Genomic DNA, 12,315 nt, shown 5'->3' with positions numbered 1-12,315 from the left:
CCTGACCCACCTTTCTTGGTACATCAGTGAAGTCTGAAATCCTGGAAGTACCAATGCTCAGTGATAGAGTGGGCATCACCCTTTCGCAATTGAGCATGTCACACCACACTGACCCCAAACTACCTCTGGGGTGCTTCCCAGGCCTCCAGAGCTGGTTTGGGGATGCCCAGGGTTCTGCAATGATTATAGGACTTGCCTCCTCATTTCCATTGGATCCCATTGTTCTGCAGGTGGGTCACTATTGTTGGATATCTGTCTGTCTGCCTGTCTGTCTGTTTGTCTGTCTAGATAGCTATCTAGGAGCTATTGGAGACAGCAACAGTGTATCTAAATTATTTTGCCATTGGCATAACATTGCATACATTTTTTAAAAATATAAACGGATGTATTGCAAATGTGCATGCACACGTGTATGCGTTCGCACACATGCACACACACTTTGGAGGTGGGTGGGTTAAATTTTCCACTGGGGGGAAAAAAAGGGAATTACAATTTTTCTGGAGAATAATTCAGAGCATGTGGTCAAAAATATTCTTTGCTATGGCTGGTGGGCTTATGATGTTTAATTTAAAATAGAATTTCCTTAAATAAAGAACAAAAATTGGTACTTTATGGCATATGAACTACTAAAGTGGTACCATTCCTTTTCTCGGCATTGTTAAATGGTAATGCTTTTTAAACATTTTATACCACCTTGGTTTCTTGGCTGCTTTTCTCATATATATATAATGCACACATACACACACACTTTCTTTCTGATGATTCTAATATTATTCTATTTTCAGTGTTCCTTTCATATTCGTCCATCTTTCTCCCCCTTCCTTCTAGCTGTCTGTCTCTTTTATCATCATCGGCCTAATTTTAGATGGGCCGCTTATTTCACTGAGCAAAAATGACTCTGCCAAATGAATTCAACCCTCAGGAAAAGCTTTTAAAAATAAAAATAAAAGCAGCCAAAGAGCAACTAGTTGTGAAATGATGGCAGGGAGCTTTCTTGATGATGTCAACCCTTGTTAAAATTGAACAGATTGTTTCCACAGCAAGCATCTAACAAGCAGATGTCCAGGTGCTTTCTTATTTTCCATTCACCCTTTCTCTGGATCTAAACATCTCCCACCCCCATATACACACAGTCTGCTCACACACATACACACACACATCTCTTCTTCCAGCGTTAGAACTCCATGGTATTGAATATAAACTATAAACCTAATCTTATTTGTCCGGGATGATTCTCACTCTATAGAAATGTAAAATATAAGAAGGTTAGGGCCAGCACCAAAGACCAACACTGTGCGGTACCTGTTGAGAATAATGTCCGAACAAGATCAGAGTGTACCTGGTATGTGTGCATGTGGGATGTGTGTGTAGTGAAATGAAGGCTGGTTGTTGTTGTTGTTGTTGTTGTTGTCACTGTCTGTCATCAAGTCATTTCTGACTTATGGCAACCCAAAGGAGAACATGTAATGGGGTGTTCTTGGGAAGATTCGTTCAGAGGAGGCTTGCCATTGCCTTATATTGCCCCCAAATAAGAATTTTGTTCCCGCGAATGAAATTTTGCTTCAGTTACCAAATTTACAACATTGAAGAGACTGAGATGTTGCAAATCATTCAAACGTAGAACCTTTCTGTTTGCTGTATTCACATAAACAGGAAGTTACTATAAACATGCATACTAAACTCTTAAAGAGAAAACATGCATGTTATCATAGAGTTTCAGGCATGTGATGTTGCCGTCTCCAACGTGTTGTGTTTCTTCAAGTCATTTCTGACTTATGGCAACTCTAAGGTGAACTTACCATGGAATTTTCTTGTTCCATGGATTTGTTCAGAAGAAGTTTGCCATTGCCTTCCCTTGAGGCTGAGAACATGTGACTTGCCCAAGGGCACCCAGTGGGTTTCATGGCTGAACCGAGAATCAAATCCTCATCTCTAGAGTCCTGTCCCAACACTCCAACCACTATGGAGTTTATCACATGTGAGGGCTCCCATCACCCAAACATCACCAAACTACAATGGAAGTGCTATGGTGGGATCGCACCTGGCGCTATTAAAGTGTAACGCTTTCGTTTTCATCATGGAAGCATTATCGTAATCATCAGGAAAACAGCCCTTTCTTATTAATGATTTCATCCGTTAATAAGTAAGGGCTGTTCGATTACGATAATGCTTCCATGAGGAAAACAAAAGCGTTGCACTTCAATAGCGCCAGGCGTGATCCCACCATGGGTCATGCCTGACTTCTGTCTCCAACACAATCCTTTTTCTGACAAAAATCAAAGGATAGATGTCTCCTCTACAAAGATTCCAGGGTCTCAATAGGTTGCAATGACCTCCTTGCTCCATTTTTGCCATTTCTGACCATCTATGTAACTCCTGGCAGGTTCTAGGGCAGAAAATTGGTCCACAGGGCAATTCCTAGAATTGCCCATCCATGGTTTAGCTTCTTCTCTCCCAGCATTGTATCCAGCCCATCACAGAGTAATGTGGCATTCCTATATGAATAACAGGGTAGGGGGGTTTCCTCCTATCACTAATTGGAGCTTGAAAAATCAATTGATATATCAATGCATCAGGTAACTTGATCCGTTAAGTGCACATTGGCAGCCCCATTTTAACAGGAGGTGTGAAAAAATGTCCTTTGCTGGTTCACTGATGTAGAACTATTTATTGTGCTTTCAGAAATGCCCAGCAAGTAGACAATGGGTATGTTAACGCTAGATGATTTATTAATTTCCTTGACAAAAATGAGAAAGATGCATCCGATTTCCCTAAGAGAATGTTGACATCATCCAACTAAAGCCAATGTTTTATCCTCATAATGTCATAAGAAAGGTAGACCTTCTTGCATTTAAGTTAGGATATAAGACATGGCCTAAACCCAATTATTCAGCTTAACAAAAATAGACTCATAGAATCCATGGGATTTACACAAGAGCTTATTTACCATTTAGTGAATGAGTCTGCTCTAGGTGGGGCTAGCAGTTGGATTTCATAGAACCATAGTATCATAAATTTTGGGCAAGAAATCATCCCACCCTCCTGATGTTGTAGGAGTGAACCTCCAGAAGCTCTAACCAAATCAGTAATAGTGAGAAGAACCGGGAGTTGTAGTCCAACACTACTTGGAGAGTTGCATGATTCCTACTTTTAATAAAGACCCTTGCCTGTACCTGTATAGAACCAGTTTGGTTTCATTGTTGGTCTAGGACACTGGAAGTCAGGGTTCAAGTCCCCTCTTGGCCATGGAAACCCACTGGGTGACCTTGGGTGAGTCATACACTCTCAGCATCAGAAAAACCCATGATAGGTTCACCTGTTGTAAATTACTGGAAGACACACAACGAAAACTGTATTTGTGCTGAAGATCTTCTTGAACAAAGACGTTACCATTGAGCAGAACAGATCCACCCTAAAGCGAATGCTGCCGTGAATCTCATACCAACCACAGTTAAATGATCTCCGATAAATTTGATGGATATCCCAGGATGGGGATTACCCTCCCAGTGGAGGGCAATTTGTTGCATGCAACAAGGTTCATCTAGATCTGACTCTGGAGATTGATCTAATATACCTCCCTAAACAGTTTTTCTCTGGGTCATGTTTATTCAGTTTTGAGGCTCTATGCGCATTGTCCCATTTGCAATTTTTAAATGGATTGTTTATGCATCCATTGTCTCCAACCTTCATCAAGCAATATTTTAGGTTCTGACAAAAGCTGAAAAATCTCAGCTGGCTGTGGAATACTGAGCCAGGATGGAGGAAGTGTTAGAGTGTCAAACTGCCTACAGCCTGGTGTCAACAGACTTAACCTTCTTTCCGGTAAGTGTGTCATTAACAGTTGCTCTTTGCCCTGGGGGTATTAAAAAGAGGAAAAAATTGGTAACCTGACTCCAAGAGTTCCACTTAAGTAGTTACCTGAATGCCTAGTTATCTTTCAAGAGAGATCAAGTGGAGGAAATAAAAACACTTCCTTCTGCTTACCCTAACAAAATGGCCAGATTCGGCATTTTTCAAAAAAGAAGGTCATCCTGGGTTCTTATGGTAGTCACTAGCAAAATGTGCATTGACTTTGACCTAATAGGATCATTCACCCAGAGAGCTTCCTCCACTGTCTTCGTATATATATATATATATATATATAACATTATGTAAAGGACAAACAAGTTCAAGAGGTGAAACTAACTGCAAGATCCCTTTGTATACTGATTTTCCAGACTAACACAGCTGTCTTTAACTTCAAGAAGGACAGGGTTAGGGTGGGCATTGCACATAGTTAGTGTTCAAATGCTATTTATCTATGGGTGCATCTATCTATACTGTAGAAATAATGCAGTTTTTCACCACTTTATCTGCCATGGTTCCATCCTACAGAATCCTGGGATTTGTAGTTTTATGAGGCACCATGGGGATTATAAAAGTTGTAGTCAAAAAGTAATTACCACACTATGTATAAACTGATAAAGATGTGTGAAGAATTGTTGAAAAACAGAAAAACAGCCTTTTATGCACAGAAAATGATATTCCCACACAGAAAATGCTGTTTCCTGGGCAGAAAATCCTGTAATTGGAAGTTTGTTGCATGCAAAATTCACATCTTATTGATTTGTATAGAAAATAGGGTTTGTTTGTTTGTTTGTTTTCTGTTCCAGGAAGAGCATTTTCTGCACAGGGATGCTGTTTCTGTGTTGAAATATTAGGTTATGTCTAGAAAATGTTGTTTTCGGCAGGAAATAATCACATGTGAATTTTGCACAGATTAAATCCTAAATTACGAATAGCTTTGAAAACTGTGTCATTTTCAAAGGTTTTTCACAGTGGGAATAAAATAGTTAAAATTACTCAATGTTTCCATTGGAAAGAAACTTAGGATCTAAACAGACCGGCAATAAACGCTGGCATTGGAGTGGAGTGGGGGCATGGCGACCACATGCCGCACATCCCAATTCCACCTCCAAGCCACTGGGAGGCTACCAGGCCAACCAGACGGCAGGCAGATCCATGGCGTTTCTTCAGTGCAGTGTTTAGACATGCTGTGCCAAAGAAATGGCAAAAAGCCACCATGGCAGCAGCAAGGGAACCTTTCTGCTGGCTGTAAAAGGAGTGGCATTTTGCCATTCTTTTTAGCACCGGCAAAGTGCTAGATTGAGGCTGCAGCATGCGGTTGCTGTGGCCTCGATCTGGTGAGGAAAGGGGTGGCAGGACACCGCTCCAAAGGGTGGCCAGTTTTGCCCCTTAGTGAAGACTTACATTCCTATTTCAAATTGCCAATTCTCTTTCTTGATTTTTCCCTCCCTCTTTCTGTTCCTCTGTTTCATTCTAATCACTTGGATGATCTTCCACACAAGATCCTCAGTGGTGGCACTAACCACAGTAGGAGGTTTGTTTGTTTTTTTGGTCATTAAATGTTCCAGGGAAAACAATCAGGAGTTTGCCTTAGTTAGTATGTTAACAGCATTGTTGTAAGCCATATGTAGTCAAGATGGGGAAACTGACATGAGAAATCATTCAATAAAAATGGTTGAAAAATGCCTGACTGCTCCATTTTATTGCTATTGCAATGCAGCAGTTTAAAAGAACATTGCAACTAGTTCTGGTTTGTATGTTATATCATGTGCCCTTACTCCACTTAGATCCTTGTGATTTCTCCTCTCTCCTAGCCATGATCACTGTGGAAGGGAAGAGGTCTGGTACTTGGCCATATTCTCTTCTTCAGCTGCATCTGCACTGCACAATTAATGCAGTTTGGTATGGCTTAACTGCCATGGCTCAATGCTATGAAATTTTGGGAGTTGCAATTTGGTGATATATTTAACCTTCTCTGTCAGAAAGTTCTGGTGCTATAACAAACTACAGATCCCAGAATTCCATAGATAATGCAAGAGGCATGGGTGGTTGTCTCCTTTCCTGAATACTGAATTTCAGTATTGTCATATTGAAATGTCAATATTAGGATGAGTCTCATCTCCACTGGAAACTTTAATAGGGCCCCAAACATTAAAAATTCTGTTTTCTATGCAGAGAACTCTTTTTTTGGGGGGAAGGTAAATAAATGTTGGGTCTTTTATGCTGAAAAGGCACTTTTCTGCCCAAGAAACTTGCTTTCTATACGGAATATTCAATTTTATAAGTCATAAACTTATGGGGGAGCCAAAGACTAAGATCCGTGTCTCTAGGTGGCAAAATGTTTTACCACCCTAATTCTTCATTTTGAAGATCAGAGGAGAAAGTCTAGATGGTCATGTTGTGTCACAAATGCCTCGCAGCATCTTCCCATTTTTTTTGTGCCACAAAAGGGACCCTCTCAGCTCCGTTTATTTTTCATTGTTGACCTCCAAGGGCTGCAGTTTGCATCTGCTTATTAAAGTGCAAGCTCAGCTGTGAAAATGTTTGGATGGTGCCATATTTTATGATGGCCCCAGTGGATTCGGTGCCCAGCCCCCACTCCATAAATATTGTTTTTCCCCCTTTGTGGCCAATCTGCTTCGTTGGAGGGCCACTGGAAGAACAGAGAGCTGGGAATGTTTGTTTACCAGTCGCCATTCATTCATTGCTTTGGTGAAGAGATGTGAAATGTAAACCTTCGCATTCCTCCAGAGAACAACAGCGACAGCTTGAGCTTATGTAAAGATGGGATGTGCCACTCCAAAGGCAGCTGTTAATTTTACAGGCAACATTTCAACAAAGGTTGGGCAAAACCTTGCTCACACAGAGGCAAAAGCAAACCCCATTGATCTCAATGGCTGGTCTGCAGAGGCAAGAGACTTTTGGAAATCGGTGTTAAAGAGAAGAAGGTTGCATGTGGTGAGGAGGCAGATTCAGCAACAGGTCAGACTGCTCTTGGATAATATTCATCCACTATTTAATAACAGTTTTTAAAAAATAAAACTGGTCTTTTAGCATTTGTTGTTTTTGTTGTGTTCTTTCCAGTTGTTTCTGACTTATGGAGATCATAAAGGTACCCTATCATGGCATTTTCTTGGCAAGTTTCTTCAGAGGCAATTTGCCATTGCCATCCTCTGAAGCTGAGAGAATGTGACTTGCCCAAGGTCACCCAATGGGTTTACATGGCCAGGCCAGGATTCAAACCCTGGTCTCCAAGTTCGTAATCCAGTGCTCAAATGGCTACATCAAGCTGGCTTTTCATCTTAGCATCTTCATATTCATTCTAGAAAGTCAGCCATCCTCCAGAGAAATCTATTCCACTGTCAAACTATTCTTACATTAAAAAAAAAGCTTAGGTGGAATCTCCATCCTATGGGGTGGGACTTGTAGTTTGTTGTGGCACCAGAGCTCTCTGACAGAGAAGACTAAATATCTCAAAAAACCCTACAGATTCCAGAATTCCATAGCATTGAGCCATAGCAGTTATAGCAGTGTCAAACTGCATTATTTCTGCAATGCAAGTGCAGCCTAGGTCTAGTTTATGCCTAAAGGAAGACCCAAAAAAACATGTTGGATTCTCATGTACAAATGGGATTGTTTAACTGCAAAAGAATTCTTCTGTTATGCAGCCCACTATTATTTCAATCTGATGAACTGATGTTGAAATGAAATCCAGGTCAAAAAGAGAGGAAGAAGGAAGGATGGCAGACCTGCTTAATAGCAGTGGAGGTTTATCTAAGTCTCCAGTATAAAACTAACCTTGAACTGTTTCAGATAACATGTAAGCAAGACAGCAAACATTGCTGATGCACACAGAGGAGTTATTTTATAATGGTTCAGTTTATCGGCATCCTAGATACATTCTGAAATGGACACTTCTTTTCACTTTTTCAGCTTACAGATCATCCTCATCCTCCTCATCCTCATCATCTTCATTTTCATCAACATCTAGCTAACAGTTTCCAGGTACTCAAACCCATTTAACTAAAATGAATATTCACAGAAAGGAGAAGATACTGGGGAAGGGGAGAACGGGATCTCAGCCATCATCTTATGACAAAGAACATTTAAGACGCATTGTCCAAAAAAGAACTTGCAAAGAGTTTTCATTATTACAAATGAATTGTGTAGCAGCATCTGGGTTGCCTTCCCGCAAACCTGAGGCCTCTGGCTAAATGGGCCACAGATGCTTCTTTTGTTACTGTGGCCATCTTGTAAATAGTTAAAATATTTACCAAGGCACCTCTGAGCTGAAGCCATACCATTTTATTTTTTATACCTTTTCAGAGGGACAAAAATGGAGATGTCCACTAAATGTGATGGATTAGGCTTATAAACGGCCATTACTGCCGTCAAGCCATACATGTCAGTTACCCCTTTTGTGTCCATGCATTTCTAAGCTAACCAGTGATCCATACATAAGATAGAAGGTTAAGAATGTCGAGATGCAGGGTGGGAGAAACCGGCTTGACTTTCTGAGCAAGATGTATTCTGTTGATTAAAAATACAGCTGTGGAAAGAAGTGCTGGGCTGGACAGGAGAGAGGACATCCTGCCACTCTTCAGTTCACAGCACTCGCTGTGTCAAAACCCACAAATCATACCTGGCAAAGAAACAAGGTTTAGGGGGGAAGTCTTTTGAGACTTTATGGAACTTGACTACAGCTGTGGTTTTTGTTTCGCCAAAATGAAAATCAGGAAATGCAAACCTTCAGGGTGACACCTGCAAGTACCTAGCAGAGGAAAGATGGCAACAAGGAGGGCAGGGGTTATTCAGATGATGAAAATAGTCCTGGTAGAATGTGGATTGAGTCTTTGTTGTTCACATGCTTTTTGAATATACCAAGTAGGGATTTTTGGGGAGGGGGCTGCCAACCGGCCCTTAACCAGGGATAATTGATCTCGAGGTCTTTCCCCGAGTTTTCCTAAAAGATTTGCATTGTTGGCTTTGGGCCCAAACAGACAGGCCAAAATAAAACTGCTTTGGGGGTCACTTTGGAGATATGCTGTTTAAATGACCCTCACATCTTAAGAGGCCAGAAGCTGCACCAAAGCTGCACTCCAGTCCTTAGGAGTGGAACATGGGTTTAGCATGGCTTCCAGACTCTTAGGGCGCATGCATCATTTAAACAGCATATCTCCAAAGTGATCTGAAGCAGCTTTATTTTGGCATGTCTGTTTGGGCCCTGTGTGACTAACCTATACGAATAGGCCTGGGATAAACTGGGATAAAACTCTGTATGCCTTGAATGTGTTTTGAATACATCTACATCTTCAACTCTATTTTTATTCACACTGTTGACACATGTGAGCAGAGATGTGCATAGATATGATTCTGATTTTTTTTAAAAAATAGTGTGAACAACAAAACTGAAATGTGTCAGTAAGGTTATCCGCATAATGAAAACATCTGAATAACCCCTAAGAAAGGATTCACAACTTATGGGCAGGATAGGGACTGCTTGGCTATAATTAAGTACACTGGAGAAACAGTAGTGAGAAAACACTGGAGAAAGACAGATACTTAAGGCATCAGATCCCTTCTGATCCAGGAAGCTAACTAGCACTTGATGGGAGGCAGCCAATGAATGAAGAGACCCAGTGTGGTGTAGTGGTTTGAGCATTGGACTAAAACTCTGGAGATCAGGGTTCATTCCCTGCTTGGCCATGGAAACCCACTGCATGACCTTGGGCAGGTCACACACTTCTGGCAGAAGCTGACCATAGAGTTACACCGGAGGACCTTCTGATGGGTAAAGACACCATCTCACTAGGCGTCTGGAGGTCCAACAGAATTATGTAATTTCCCCTCCACCCCATTATGTGCATTTAGCAGTTCATGCTTTAAAACAGGTGCATTGTTTGGTGCACACTTTGTCCAAGATCTTGTGTCATAATTGCTACTATGACGATGAAGCTTCACCATCATAGTTATAACTGATTATGCCCCTGCCTCCAAAATGCCTACCTTCACAGCCTGGCAGGACTCTGTATAAAGCACTTCTGAACCACTCAGAATGGATGTACACTCCCAGTCACTGGATGCCTTAAGAACAGCTGGAGAGACACTTCAGAGTCTTACAACGATAACTTATCCCAAGACATTGAGCAACCAGATTGATGCAAATGTCATTTCATAATGCCCAAGGCTTCAGAAGTGCTTCTGTCTAGGTGCCATCTGGCTGCAAAGGTAGGTTTTGGGGTTCATATCTGGTTGTTCATGACCATAAACACAAATCCTCAGCATTTCCAATATAAACCCAGTTTACAATAATGTCACTGCTCAATGGAAAGGCAGCTTTTATTTCTAAGAAATATCCAGTTAACGTTGCAAAGGTATAAATGCACAAGGTGTGGTAGATACTTTTTTAAAAACACACACACACAAGTCTTGGGAGGCACGAAAATGCTACTTGCACAGAGATTGTTGACTCCAACAAAACTGCTTTCCATCTGTACTAGGAAAAGAATGAAGCACACACTTGTTTTAGAGATCCATAAATTTCCAGGGCTTCTTCTGCATTTCAATGAAGGAGAAAAGCACAGAAAACCATGAAAAATCTGCACGATTGCAATTGTTTATCTGTGAAAAAGTGTGTTCCACCATGCTTTAGTCAGTGGGAACACTGCATACAAAAAGTTTACTTAAAAATGTGTACCAAAATACTCATGCATTTCGAGGAACAGGGGAAGACAATACATGCAAAAATGTTATGAGAAACACAACTGAAACGTGTTGTTGTTGTTGTTGTTTTTCATATACCAACACCTCTGAGTTTGTTCTAATCCTATCATCATTTTGAGAGCTGAAGGAAATATCTTAGAATCAAATGCAGGCAACTCTTTGACTTCACTACATGAGCAAAACGGAGCCATGGCATTTCCATCAGTACTCACTACAGTGTTGGTTGAAGGCTTATAATTATGGTTTGTCCCCTTTTTAATTCTAAAAGTCTGCTTTGTCTCCCCTGGGCTTCTTTAATGCATTAGTATTCTGGTGCACTGTCCATCCTATTGCTATAAATACCAGGATCTATATTGAGCAACCCACATGGCAGAGTTCCAGAACTTCATTGCCACTCCCATGGGAGCGAAAAAATAAAGCGAAAGAAAGAAAGAAATTCCAAGACAAGTGCTACGATGAAGGATTAAAAGAACTGGGTATGTTTAGCCTGGAAGAGAGAAGATTAAGGAAATGCATCGTTGTTGTTGTGTGCCTCCAAGTCCTTCTGATCTATGTTATCCCTAAAGTGAAACTATAAGGGTTTTTCTTGGTAAGATTTGTTCAGAGAGGTGTTTACCTTTGCCTTCCTCTGAGGCTGAGAGAGTGGGATTTGCCCAAGGGCACCCAGTGGCTTTCCATAGCTGCATGGGGATTTGAACCCTGGTCTCTAGAGCTACAGTCCAACATTCAAAGACATCATAGCTGTATTCAAATAGCTGAAGCTCTGTTATGCAAAAGACAATTGCTCTGTCTCCAGAAGAGATGGAGCAAAGGGAGAGATATCACAGCCTGGGCAAGTTACTTTCTTATACTGTGACTCTCAGAATCCTCCTGCCAACATGATCACTGCTAGCTAGGATATTCTGGAAGCTCTAGTCCAAGAAAGTATACCTCCCCCAAAGTCTGCTGAAAAATTCAGGGAAGCCACTTTCACCAAAATGTTAGGAGAAATTTCATAACTTTGCGGTTCAATAGTGGATCAAATAACTACTTCGGGAAGCCTTTTCTTTGCTGAAACTATTTAAACATAGGCTGAGTGGCCATTGCAGGGAAGCCATAGCTGCAAAATTTTCACATTGAGCAGGAGGCTGGACTACATGACCTCTAAGTGTTTTTTGCCCCAGTTGCTATAATCACTAATAGACAAGGATTTCCTCCGAGCTGTATTCCCCCATTAGTTAATGAAACATTTACCAATCAACAGAAACCTTGCATGTTCATATTTTACTGGACTTTTCCTGTATTAACTTTTCCTCCCTCTTCTATCCTGCCTTCCCCCTCAAGTACCCCATTGTTTGGAAATGTCAGACAAAGGCAGCCCTTTGTAGATCGGTTGTCCTTTAGCTTTGAAAAAAAGATGTTGAAACAAATCTTCCACCATTGTCTCTATACGGCCTAAAAACCAAGCATCTGCTTATTCAGCAGACCTCCCATACTCTTCAATGTGTCCTGAATTCTTGGTTATGATTCAGTGATCATACAGTGTATTTTTAATGGGAGGTGGGAATTTTATAAGTTTTTGTGTGTGTGTTTTCTCTCACACCAGTTTGATTCCATTCTCCATGCATCCTGAATGCATGAAAAGGAAGGAAAGGAGGGAGGGAGGGAAGTAGGGAGGGAGGAATCCAGATCTTTAGCTTTCTTGTCATCTCATAGGTACTGGTGACTAATATCTCACACAGACAAAAGATGGTTAAAATCTGGCTG

Source organism: Sceloporus occidentalis, unplaced genomic scaffold (assembly GCF_023333645.1).
Source record: "Sceloporus occidentalis isolate IW3139 unplaced genomic scaffold, rSceOcc1.0.p SCAF_10, whole genome shotgun sequence".
Lineage (NCBI taxonomy): Eukaryota > Metazoa > Chordata > Lepidosauria > Squamata > Phrynosomatidae > Sceloporus > Sceloporus occidentalis.
The sequence above is the reverse complement of the archived record's forward strand: the minus strand, read 5'-3'. Positions refer to the sequence as shown.